General features: G+C 51.2%; 1 protein-coding gene across 1 annotated transcript in view; it reads left to right on the top strand.

The window, feature by feature from the left end:
• Nucleotides 1-12,965, top strand: part of LOC147112354 (isoaspartyl peptidase/L-asparaginase) — a 594,372-nt gene that overhangs the window by 98,453 nt on the left and 482,954 nt on the right. The window lies entirely within an intron of this gene.

Consider the following 12,965-nt stretch of genomic DNA (forward strand, 5'->3'; position numbering starts at 1 on the left):
GTCCGTGTAATAATAAGAAAAGGACTGCAGAGAATGGTACAACAGGTGTTTACTCAACGTGGTTCAAACTGCAACTGAAACAACAGATTACTACTCAGCGTTATATACAGGTGTGGTCACTGCCGGTACTACAGTATACATGAGCTGTAGAAAGTAGTTCCCCCCTTAAAGGTACATACATTACAATTCCTCCCCTTTTAGATAAACAGTACCATAACACTCATTTAACAATTAAATATCAAACTAATTACAATTAACACTTTTAACATGCAACATTAGCTGAAAATAGTCTATTTATAAATTCAGTCTTTGGGGAGGCTTCCTGATCCTTTCTGGATAGCGCCTTTCCTGAGTGTCTTGCTCTTGGTGCGGAGGCGATTCTGGCCCCCTGTCGTCGGTTGGTTCATCAGCTTCCGATGCTACTGTTTCTGAGGTAGATGCTACCTGTACGTCGGGTTCATCACCAGGTACGTATGGGCGAAGCATGGGGTTGACTCGTTCCTGTGACTCTAGGATCTGGTCAGCATGGCGTCTCACGATGCTCTCCCCAATGTCCACTGTGTACATTAGTGGCCCCTGCCATGTGCATATCTTTCCTGGTTGCCATTTCTCTGTTCGGTAGTCGCGGGCCAAGACTGGTTGCCCTACATTGAAGCTCCTTGTCGGCTTCTCATTGATATACTGGAATTGCTTACTCTCAACATCTCTTCGTACATTTGGTCTGAGCAAATCCAGACGAGATCTCAACCTTCGGTTAAAGAACATCATGGCCGGGGCCTGGTTGGTAACTGCATGTGTCTCATTTCTGTAGGCTAACAGGAAATTGTTCACCTTATGCTGCAGTGGAATGTCGTCATCGAACATGGCCTTTACTGCTTTTTTAAAGGTTTCTACGAGCCTCTCAGCCAATCCATTTGTGGCTGGATGATACGGGGCGGATGTGTAATGCCTCACCCCATTCCTTTTCATAAATCTTCAAAACTCTTCGGACACAAACTGTGCTCTGTTATCAGAGCAAATCTGCTCTGGCAAGCCGTTCCTGGCAAAAATGGTCCGTAGGACTGCAATAGTTTTCTCCGTGGTGGTGGAGGACATTTTGATCACCTCAGGCCATTTCGAGTGCGCATCCACGGCTATTAAAAACATTGAGTCCATGAATGGACCAGCAAAATCAATATGCACCCGTTGCCATGGAGATGAGCGCCACTCCCATGGGTGTAGAGGGGCATGTGGTGGTGCATTTTGGACCTTCTGGCATCCTGAGCAGCTCTTTGTCAGGTCCTCGATTTGCTGATCGATCCCCGGCCACCACACATAAGCCCTAGCAAGGCTTTTCATTTTCACCCCTCTCAGATGACCTTCGTGAAGCTCATTGAGCACTCTCTCCCTTAACTTGGGTGGGATTACCACTCGGGATCCACACATCAAGGTCCCCTGGCATACTGACAGCTGTTCTCTTCTGGATGAGAATGCTGGCAACAGTGAGTCGCCATGTGCTGGCCATCCCTTCACCGTCAAATCATATACCCGAGACAGGGTTGGGTCATTTCGGGTCTCCTTCTCTATACCAGCGTTAGTTACTGGCAAGCATTCAATTATAGTCGAATGAAATATTTCGACAGGATCCACTGCTGGTGCTTCCTCCGCAGTAGGCAGTGGCAGGCGTGATAGCCCATCAGCGTTTCCATGCTGTTTCGTGCCCTTATACTCGATTTCATATTGGTGCGCCCCTAGAAAAAGGGACCATCTTTGTAGCCGTTGTGCAGTCATCACCGGAACGCCCTTTTTGGATTAAAGATGGAGACAAGTGGTTGGTGGTCAGTCAGCAAGGTGAACTTCTGCCCGTGCAGATAGTGATTGAACTTTTTCACTCCCCACACTAGGCTGAGGGCCTCCCTGTCAATCTGGGCGTAGTTACGCTCGGCTGAGGTTAGTGACCGAGACGCAAAGGCTACTGGCCTCTCCGAGCCGTCCGGGAATTTGTGCGACAGCACCGCTCCAATGCCATAGGGTGATGCATCACACGCCAACCGAATTGGTAGTGCTGGGTTGAAATGAGCCAACACCTCTTTTGATGTGATCAATGCTTTGCTCTTCTGGAAAGCTCGTTTACATTCATCACTCCACTTCCATGGTACCCCCGTTTGCAGTAGGGTGTTTAGTGGGTGTAGTATGGTAGACAAATTCAGCAAGAACTTATGGTAGTAGTTCACCAGCCCGAGGAACGACCTCAGTTGTGACACATTTTCCGGTGCTGGAGCCTTGACTACTGCCTCAATCTTTTCAGGGGACTTATGTAACCCCTCTTTATCAATAACGTGGCCACAATATGAGATCTGCTCCTGGAAAAACTCGCATTTGTGGCGATTAGCTCGGAGCCCATATTCCTTCAATCTAGTGAGCACCTGCTCCAGGTTGGCGAGGTGATCACTGTAATTTTCGCCCGTGACCAGGATGTCGTCCAAATAACACTGGGTCCCTGGAATCCCTTGCAGGACTTGTTCCATTGCCCTTTGCCAAATAGCCGGAGCTGATGCTACCCCGAACACCAGCCAGTTGTATTGGTAGAGACCTTTGAGTGTTGCTCGTGAGGTACTGTTTCGAGGCTTCTTCTACCTCCATTTGCAGGTACGCCTGGGCCAGATCAATCTTAGTGAAGCGTTTTCCTCCAGATAGCGAGGCGAAAATATCTTCAACCCGCGGAAGTGGATATTGTACAGTGTGAAGGACTGGGTTCACTGTCACCTTAAAGTCCCCACAGATGCGAACCTTCTTTGGTTCCCCAGGCGTATTACTCAACGACCTCTTCATTACAGGAACGATGGGTGTAGCCCACTCACTCCAGTCCACTTTGGACAGTACTCCTGAATGTTCCAAACCTTCCAGCTCTGCTTCGACGGCTGGGCAGATCGCATAAGGTACTGGTCTGGCCTTAAAAAACTTTGGGCTTGCATTTTCCTCTATTTTGATGGTCGCTGTTATGCCTTTTAGTGTTCCGATTCCCTGCTGGAACACTTCTTGTGCGTCAGTTAGCATTTTTGACAGTCGTCCAGGTGTGACGTCGTCATCCTTTTTGGCATCTACAGTCAGTGCTTGTATGGAATGCCAATCTAGCTGTATCTTCCGGATCCATTCACATCCTAGTAGTGGTGGTCCTCCATCTGGCAATACATATAGGTCCATTTTTGGTGTTTCCTTGCCGTTATATATAACGTTCACCCTTATTTTTCCTTTGGGGTAGACTTTTTGCCCCGTGTACGTCTTCAAGACAATCTTTGTATCTCTCAAGGGTATATGTGAGAATAGCCGCTTGTCGTCCCTTCGGTTTCTGACTGTTACTGCTGATCCTGTGTCCAATTCCATTTTCACTTGGACTCCTGCTATCTTGAGCGTGACCCAGATAGTTTGGTGATCCTCCGTTTTGATCACATTATATAGTTCCAGACAACCCAGCTCCTTGCTTCCGGAGTCTGTATCACTCTTCTGTTCGTCTGAACTACTCTCCGTCACCTTATGTACCTTCTTGTACTTCTCCTGTGGAGATTTCTTGCTGCTGCTTTACTTTCCGGACCTGCAGACTCTTGCTATGTGTCCTACTTTTCCACACTGTCTGCACACTTTGTCCTTGAACCAGCAATCATTATGGTCGTGTGTTGTTCTGCCGCAGCGATAGCACTTCACTGTTCCGTATGACATTTCATTTGTGCCATATTCTTGCGGTCTCCGTTGTATCTCTGCAGCACCCCGTGCTGCTGCTTCATGTGATACTGCAATGCTGAAAGCCTTGTCCAGCGTAAGATCCTTTTCTGATAGAAGCCATTTCTGGGTTCCTTCACTTTGAAGCCCACACACAAACTTGTCCCTTAAAGTATCTGCTAGTCCCGTTCCAAACTGGCAGTGTTTCGATAGCTTGCGCAGTTCTGTTAAATACTCAGCATTACTTTCATCTTTATGCTGGTTCCTTTTGTGAAACTTAAATCTTTCTGCTATCAGCAGCGGTGTGGGGTTTAAGTGGTCCTGTAGGATTGACACTATGTTTTCAAAATCCTTTTCTACTGGCTTCTCTGGGGTTACTAGGTTTCGTAGTAAGCCATACATTTTTGCACCCATTGAATTCAACAATACCAGCGCTTTCTTGTCATCTGGCACTTCATTCGCCTTGCAGTATACTTCTATGCGTTCGACATATGTCGTCCAATCTTCGACTTCATTGTCGAACGCTGTGATACTGCCACTCTTCGGCATTTTTGGGTGTGGTTAGACTGGCTTAAAATGGCGTCTCCCGCGCTTTCCTTTCTTCCCCGCTGCAGCTTAAAATGGCGTCTCCCGCGCTGCTGCCAACGCCGCTCTCGACGGTCCTCGTGGCAAATGGCGATGCCCTGTGGGTTTCGTGCACTGCTCCTGCACTGCTGCCAATGCCGCTCTCTGCGGTCCTCATGGCAATGGCAGCGCCTCACATTTTCCTGCGCGCCTCTCTCCCCCGCTGACGCTGCTCGGCCCTTGGCCACCGGCTGCGCTCTGCTCTCTCTCGCCTCTCTCCCCCGTTGACGCCGCTCGGTCCTGAACACCGGCTGCGCCCTGTGCGCTCTGCCCTCTCTCTCTCCCTCGTCGACGCTGCTCAGCCTTTTTCTGTGCTGCTCGGTCGGGCTCTAGCCCGTCGCTGTCCGGGAAGGGTCTGCGCAGTACCTGTTGCCAGCCCGTTTTGCTGGACCACCATGACTGGAAAGCCAAGCCTGGCTCTCGACAGCCTCCCCTGCGATTCTCAAATCTCCGCTGGATGACTGGGCGGTTGCCCGTGGTCGACGCCCGTGCTTCTGGACTCGACCTTCTTCCACTGTTCTCCAGGAGCGAATCCCTGGGAGGTGATGCAGAGTTGCAGGTAGGTTCGAACTTGCTCGTCACCACTGTTACGTCCGTGTAAAAATAAGAAAAGGACTGCAGAGAACGGTACAACAGGTGTTTTCTCAACGTGGTTCAAACTGCAACTGAAACAACAGATTACTACTCAGTGTTATATACAGGTGTGGTCACTGCCAGTACTACAGTATACATGAGCTGTAGAAAGTAGTTCCCCCCTTAAAGGTACATACATTACACTGTCGACAGGAGCCCCCTGGTCTGTTCCGAGGGCCGAGCCTCATTACCGTGCCTACAGCAAGCTGCCTGCCTCCCCGGACGGGCAACTCGCTGATGTATTATTGGGCAGCCTGGAGCATCATCCGCCTGGTGGGTAGGCCCGGAGGGGGAGGACTGATCGCGGAGGACATGCAGCAGCCTCTCGGTATCCTTGTGGCGCCCGAGGGACTCCTGCTCCTCCTGGCCCTACAGAAATAATTCTGAATTTACCGCATTCAGGCCTTCTCTGCTTCACTGCCCTGTACAGCTGGGGTGGGGGTAGGGATGGGGCAGAGCGTGCAGTCGCGCCTCAAAATTGCATCGGAGCTCCTATGTATGTCAAAGGAAGATGCTAGGAAATATAACGGTGGGCAGAACCCGAGCAGGAATGGCGAAGGCAACTTCAATGGAAAACAAATGGGGGAGTGATATAGTAAATGCTGCCGATTCGCTATCACCCATTTTACGCTATCGCACAACGTCAAAATCTAACCCCCCAAGGTATGAACTGTGATGGACTTCCCATTGCCTTAAAGCTAAGATGATACACATAAGTAAACAGATCATTGCTGAGACACCTAGGCGAGTCCTACTTTGATCCCCTCTCTGGATAGCTGATTAACACTTCAGATCATCATTGTTAAGACTAATCTCAGACCCCTGTTTTAAATCCCAAATATGAGGTGACCCCGGGTATTAACCCTTTGTAAACTGAATCTAACTCAATAGCAATATCCTAGCATGAATTCAAACATTAGAGGGTGCCTTTAAAGGGTATTGTTTGTTTTTAACGGGACAAACTGTACTGGATAGATTCGCTAGAGCAAGAAGGTATCTGTTACGGGAGCCATTGCGTTTTCAGAAACCGACTTCGATGCCACCTCCATGCTGCAGCTCTCGCACTCCAGTGGCTGTGCTGCCATTACCTCCTCCCAGGGTCAAAGGCTGCAGAGGCATGGTCAAATGTTGTTGACAGGGTCAACTATTGCAGAGATGGGGGATCAAAAGTACACATTGCGGAGGGTGGCAGGGTGGGATGGGGGGTGGGGAATGAGTACCCCTTCTTAACAAATTCCATTTTACTTACTGGCATTGGGTAGGAATGAATAAAGTTACTTACTAAAGTGATAGGCAAGTAATATTACAAATAGCAAATGTGGCCTGCATCTTTCAGTATTAGTAGCATGTATAAGATTGCTTCACCTTGGGTCAGTCCATTTGATATACTGCTTCAGTAAATTGTATTTACAGCAATGTGCAAACAGTTAGGCTGCAACAAGAGCATCAAAAACTGCAACTCTTACATTGAGCAACACATAGGGTTGCCAACTCTGGTTGGACGTACTCCTGGAGGATTCATTGCCCGACCCTCCCACCTCCAACTGCCCCGCCTCCACACTCGCGCCATTGGTCACCCAACACCTCCATCCTGCACATGGTGTAAGCTTGCATCTCTTGCTTTCCCCCCTCCACTCACCACAACCCTACATTTATGCCTTTCTCATTTCAGATACCCCAAAAATCCAACCTGCCCAACCAGTGGTGCAACAAGAAGACGGAGAGGAGACTGATGATGAAGAAGGAACACCATCACTCAATCTGACATTCACAGCCACCAGCTCAGATACTGGAACTGCATGGAGTTTAGAGGGTAGCTTAGAGGTGGGATCTGCACGTGGTGAGCCACCGGGCACGAGTGGGCTTCAGCCAGGGCAGGGGGAAAGGGTAGTGGAGGTGCCAGCTTCCTGGAGGGTGAGGTCACACACGAGTCCTGCTGCAGAGGACTGAGATGAGGACTTTGGTGGGATGGTCTATAGAAGAACACACAATGAAATGTTTGGTGCATTGACAGGCCTGCCAGAAAACCTGAATGCAATGTCAAGGAGCATGGAGGAGTCCAGCACCAACATTGCACAGGGCTTTGCGCAGAGCTCGGGGACCATGATTCCCAGCATGGAAGGGGTTGGGTGATCCATTAGCGCACTTGTGGACCTAACCATGATGCAGCGCCTGATGGCCGATGTTTGAGCTTCCATTACAGCACAAGCAGGAGCCCTCAATGTCTGAGTGTTGCAGTGGAAGCTCAAACTTCTATCATGCAAGCTCAGACTGCTCATGCAGACTCAGCTTGCTGCCATGCAAGGCCAGACTGCTGCCATTGTGGCTGGGTTTACCAGTGTGGAAAGGGGTTGCAGGGTGTCAAAGCAGCCCAGCAATCTGTCCTCCAACAGGTTACTAGTAATGCTGAGGCACCGCCCTGGGGGAGTGCCAGTGGTTCCGAGGAGCACGAACCTGCTGTCCTCTCTCAGGATAACTGCATATGTCCTCCCAACATGCCACTCTGCTAGTGCCCTTGCTGTTGCCTGTCAGCCAGCCAGCCCAGACTACTGCTGCCCATGCCGACGTGGTACAGTCTATAGCCGGGCCTTCGAGGCCCAGAGCTGCCCGAGGTCATCCTGCAAGGCCATCTGCAGTCTCCCCCTCTGAAAGTCAGCAGCCTTCCACCAACCATGCTGCAGCCACTGGGGTAGCACTTCATAGGAGCACTAGGACAGGCAAAGGCATAGGCAAGACAGGCACTAACGGAATGCACAATGGTGATTAGTTGACTTTGTTCTGTAATATTGGATGGATTGATGGATAAAGTTGGATTGGAATGTTTCTTTGTAGTGGCTATTATTTGTAGCATAGTGGCCAAGAGGACGTTATGATGGTCAGTAACAGAGGGAAGGTAAGGTGTGGGACTATTGTTGAATGTGGAATTGGGGTTGTGTTCACTGGTACCATAGTTGGATGAGTTGATCACGGACAACTCAGGCAGAAAGTGGCTGTCTGAGTTGCCTCCTCCCTTTCGCTTCCTTCTCTTCCGCTTTCTTCTCCTCCGCTTCCTCCTCCTCCTCTTCCTCTTTCTCCTCTTCCTCCTCTTCCTCCTCAGCTGGTTGCCGTATGCCTGGCAGCAAGGACTATGCCCTTATGAGGTTGCGCAGCATACAGTAGACCAGGACGAATCTTGAGACGCTCTGTGGTGAGTACTGCAGGCTCCTCCAGAGCATTCCGGGCAGCAGAAGCGTTATTTAAGGACGCCAATGGACGCCAATGGTCTGCTCTATCAGATTTCATGTGGCAGTATGAATCTCATTGTACGCATGCTGCCAATGTGTGGTTGGGTTACGGAGCAGAGTCATTAGCCAGGTGGTCAGCGGATAGCCCTTGTCACCCAGTAGCCACTCTCTGGTTTGTCTTGGTGGCTCAAAGACTGAGGGAACAGTGGACTGGCTCAGAATGAAAGCATCATGACTGCTGCCAGGGGGATGACAACTAGAGCACCCATGACTGGGAGCACGTGGTCTGACCAGAACCCTTGAACTCAGAACCAAGGCCTTCTCCACTTGCAGCACCACTCCTTGTTACCTCACCAACTTTAAACAGCTCTAGAAATCTCCAAACACTTCTACAAGCTTACACAGAACCAATAGAAATTAACCAGCAACTACTCATAGAGCCATAGATTCATAACAGCACAGAAGGAGGTCATTCGGCCCATCGAGTCTGTGCCGGCTCGCTGTAGAGCAATCCAGTCAGTCCCATTCCCCGCTCTATCCCCGTAGCCCTGCAGGTTTATTTCCCAAAAGTGCCTATCCAGTCTCGTCTTGAAAACATTGAGTGTCTCCGCTTCCACCACTTCTGTCGGCAGCGAGTTCCAGGTCATCACCACTCGCTGCGTAAAAAAGTTTTTCCTCACATCCCCCCTGTATCTCTTGCCCAAAACCTTAAATCTGTGTCCCCTAGTCCTGGTACCATCAACTAGTGGAAACAGCCTTTCCCCGTCTAGCCTATCCAAACCCGTCATAATCTTGCACACCTCTATCAAATCATCCCTCAATCTTCTTTGCTCTAATGAAAACAAATCCAGCTTCTCCAACCTGTCTTTGTAACTATGATCCCCCATCCCCGGAACCATTCTGGTAAATCTCCTCTGCACCCTCTCAAGGGCCTTCACATCCTTCCTAAAGTGTGGTGACCAGAACTGGATGCAGTACTCCAGTTGTGGCCTAACCAGTGCTTTATAAAGATTCAGGATAGCTTCTCTGCTTTTGCACTCAATACCTCTACTTATGAAGCCCTGAACGGATTATTACTAGTCCTAGCCCCTGTAGGGCTACCCTGGATCCGGTGTATTCCCCAGACTTTCACTTTCAACTAAAGCTAGAGGTACCCGAATCCTAAAGACGCTTAATTGGGTCTAAAGGTCCAGGCTATCTCTCCCTAAAGGAAAGGAATGACCTGAAGATGTTACCATCCTCCAGATAGCACTTTTAATAAGTTTAGCTAGACTGTAACCTTCCGGATATTATGAGGGTCCGGAAAACTCCCCCAGAATTCTGCAACTCCTCACCAAAGAGTGTACAGAGATTGAGTTCGCGAGTTTGATACAGAAGTATTACGTGAGACAATTCTAAAACTATATAGGTTTATTAAAGAACCGACATGTAATTTACAGTTGATGATTTAATTGCAACATTAACAGTTCCAAATACAAAAATCTTACAATTCTGTTATCAGAGGTCCTTATTCTCAAATCTTAACTTCGTTACATTTCTTAGTCTTATTCCAGGATAGCCACCAAAATCAAATACAAGTACCTTTTTGATCCCCGAGATACAAAGAGTTGAAGATTTACAGAGCTTGCCTCTGAAGCCTGAGAATTGCTTTGCCCCTTCAAGCGAATCTGTCTTCCCATTTGAAAGTCCAATTTTTATACTCTTTCTCAGTGGTATATCCTTTGAAGTTTTCTGCTGATGAAAGCTAATTATCTCTAGTCATTTTTCTGTTGATCCCTTCTATTCTTACATTTAGTTCAGCTTGTAGCATTAAGAATTATGGCCTAGAAATTCAGTATTGCCACGTTCGGGGCGCTAAAGTCGGGCGGCCGCTAAAGTTTGCGCCCAGCGCAAGTTCGCGCCACCTTCGCCGATATTCAGTCGCATCGCCCCAAGAGGCTGCTGCTGCGCTAAAACAGACGATGCACGACTATCATTAGGCGCTAAGCCGGCGGTCCGGGGCGATACCCCCGAGGGCGGGCGCAGCGCAGGTGCGGCGAGTTGCTGATTGACGGCAGACACGCTGGCGCTGGTCAGCTCTTAAAGGGGGAGGGTGGATTTGTTTGCCTGCCACGTCCTGCACACTGCAGCCCTGAAGCTAGGCCTGACCACTTCTGCTTCATCTGTGCAACGCCCAGGGCTATGGAGAAGGCCAGGGAGAGAGCGCAGCGCTTCAGCGACGGCGACCTAAGGGTGCTGGTTGGCGCAGTGGAGCGCAGGCGCCATGTTCTGTTCCCTGAAGGTGGCACGAGGCCGCTGCCCAGCGACTACCGGAAAGCTTGGAGGGAGGTCTCAAACAGGGTGACTTCCAACAGCGTGGTTGCCAGGACTCCTGTGCAATGCAGGAAAAAGTTCAACGACCTCACTCGGGTTGTCAGGGTGAGTACCCTTTCCAGTGTCCTCCTCATCCCTGCATGTGCACCTCAGTTTATGGGCAAAGGGACCTGAAAGCCCTAATGGCCAGCCCTCATCCAGCAGCTATGGGACTGTCATGAAAATCGCTTGCACATTCAGCACTTTACACACTGTACAAGCTATTCCACCATGGGAGGCAGTGCAGACAAGATCAGGGCTTCACACTGTCAGGGCCAGTCCACCATGGGAGGAAGTGCAGACAAGATCAGGGCTTCACACTGTCAGGGCCAGTCCACCATGGTAGGCAGTGCAGACAAGACCAGGGCTTCACACAGTACTTAGAGGCCGTCCTTTCTCTTGCAGGCCAAGGTGGCGCACAACCGTAGGAAGCTACGTGAGACCGGGGGAGGCCGTCCTGACCTCAAAGAGCTCTCCGACCTCGACCAGTGTGTGGAGCGCATTATGGCAGGAGGCTGATTGGCCCCGTCGCCAGTGGAGATGCCGACCCTGTTCTGGGCACCAATGGTAAGGGCATCACCTTTTTGACCTCTCTCTTTCCACTTGCGCCCCAGATCAGCATCCTTTGCCTCTGTCCGACCAATGCAGTGCATGGCAGCACTCATGCCTCCCTCGCTGCCGCCCTGTCCTCACTCTAAAGCAACTCTTGTGCCTCCCTGCTTTCAGATGGTGAATCGCCAGGTGAGGAGGCGGGCCCTCAAGCAGCCACTGTCAGCGATTCCGAATTCGAGGAGGAGGAAGAGGAAGCCGGCCCATCAGTGCCACCCTCAGCCGCGCCAGCCCATGGCGATGAAGGGGACACGTCTTCCCTGGAGGGGAGCCGGGGGGAAGGGTCGGAGGAGAGTGAAGCTCCGGGGCCCAGCGGCCTGCAGCAACGCGGGAGGGGTGGGGAAGCTCGGCGGACTTCTCCCCAGAGGGTGAATGCGGCCTCCAGTCCTGCAACGGTGAGCGCAGAGGAGGTGCGGCTCCTGGAGGAAATGGCCGTCCAGGCTGAGCGCAGGCACACTGAGCTCATGGCTGCAGTGGCAAGGATGCCTGACTCCATTGAATCTCTGTCAAGGAGTGTGCAGGAATTCGGAGCAGCACAGGCCAGGAGTCTGCAACAATTCAGTGCAGCACAGGCCAGGAGTCTGGAACAATTCAGTGCAGCACAGGCCAGGAGTCTGCAGGACTTCGCGGCAGCACAGGCGGCTTCTAGCCAAGTGCTCAGTCGTGCTGTTCATTCACTGGCTGGTGTCATGCGGACACAGACCAGGGCCACACGGGCACTAACTGCTGCCACCCTCGCTGGATCGGCTAGGCATCGCCAGGGCACTCGCCGCGCAGCAGCAGCCCAGCAGTCTGTTCTTCAGCTGTTTGCTGCGCATGCTGCAGTGCTGGCCCGTGCGAGTGCCAATGTCTCAGGCGACCAGGGAGTACCTGCGATCTGTCAGGTTGGCACCATTCCTGCAGCCGACACTGCCACTCCGCCATTGCAGCTGCCATGAGCCGCTGGACAGACTGCTGCCGCCCAAGCAGAGTTGGAGCAGTCAGCAGCCGGCCCCTCCAGGGCCAGAGCTGGTGCAGGCCGACCCCCAAGGGCATCTGCCGTCTCACCATCTGACCCTCAGCAGCCTTCCCCCAGCCTTGCTGCAGCCACTGGGGTCCCATTGAGGAGGAGCTGCAGGGCGGGCAGGGGCCAGTCACGGATGCAAAAGGCATCGCCCTCGCAGGGCAAAAAGTAGAAGGTCTGGCCAAATGCTTTGTGTTTGTTGAAAGGCCGAGACTGGTGTAGTTGTGTTTTTGTAAGGCCGAGACTGGTGTCTTTCTTTGTTTTGTAAGGCCGAGACGGGTGTCTTTCTTTGTTTTGTAAGGCCGAGACGGGTGTCTTTCTTTGTTTTGCGAGGCCGAGACGGGTGTCTTTCTTTGTTTTGTAAGGCCGAGACTGGTGTCTTTCTTTGTTTTGTAAGGCCGAGACTGTTCGTTTTGTGTTTTTGGAGGGGGCTTCTCTCCATTAGTTTGTAATGTGGGAAGGGCAGAGGTTTCCAAGTAATAAATTTTCTTAAATCGCACTGCCCATGCTTTATTTTGCTAGTCCTGGTTGCCCTGCTCGGCTGAGGGCTTGTGGAGTGGCTACATTCATCTGGTGACATTGGCACAAGCCATTCCCTGAGAGGGGGCCTAGAACCGACGCTCAATAAGCCGCCGACGGGCGGCCCTTGCACTTTCTGCCTCCCTCCTGTGCAGGTCCTCCTCCTCCTCCTCCTCCTCCTCCTCCTCCTCAGGTGGTCCTCCAATCTCTGGTGGCAGTGGCTGAGTCCTGCGGATAGCCAGGTTGTGCAGCATGCAGCACACGACCACGAAATGGGAGACTCGCTCTGGCGAATATTGTAGGGC

This window comes from Somniosus microcephalus, chromosome 9 (assembly GCF_052327205.1).
Source record: "Somniosus microcephalus isolate GS21.2 chromosome 9, FLI_Smic_1.0, whole genome shotgun sequence".
Classification (NCBI taxonomy): Eukaryota; Metazoa; Chordata; class Chondrichthyes; order Squaliformes; family Somniosidae; genus Somniosus; species Somniosus microcephalus.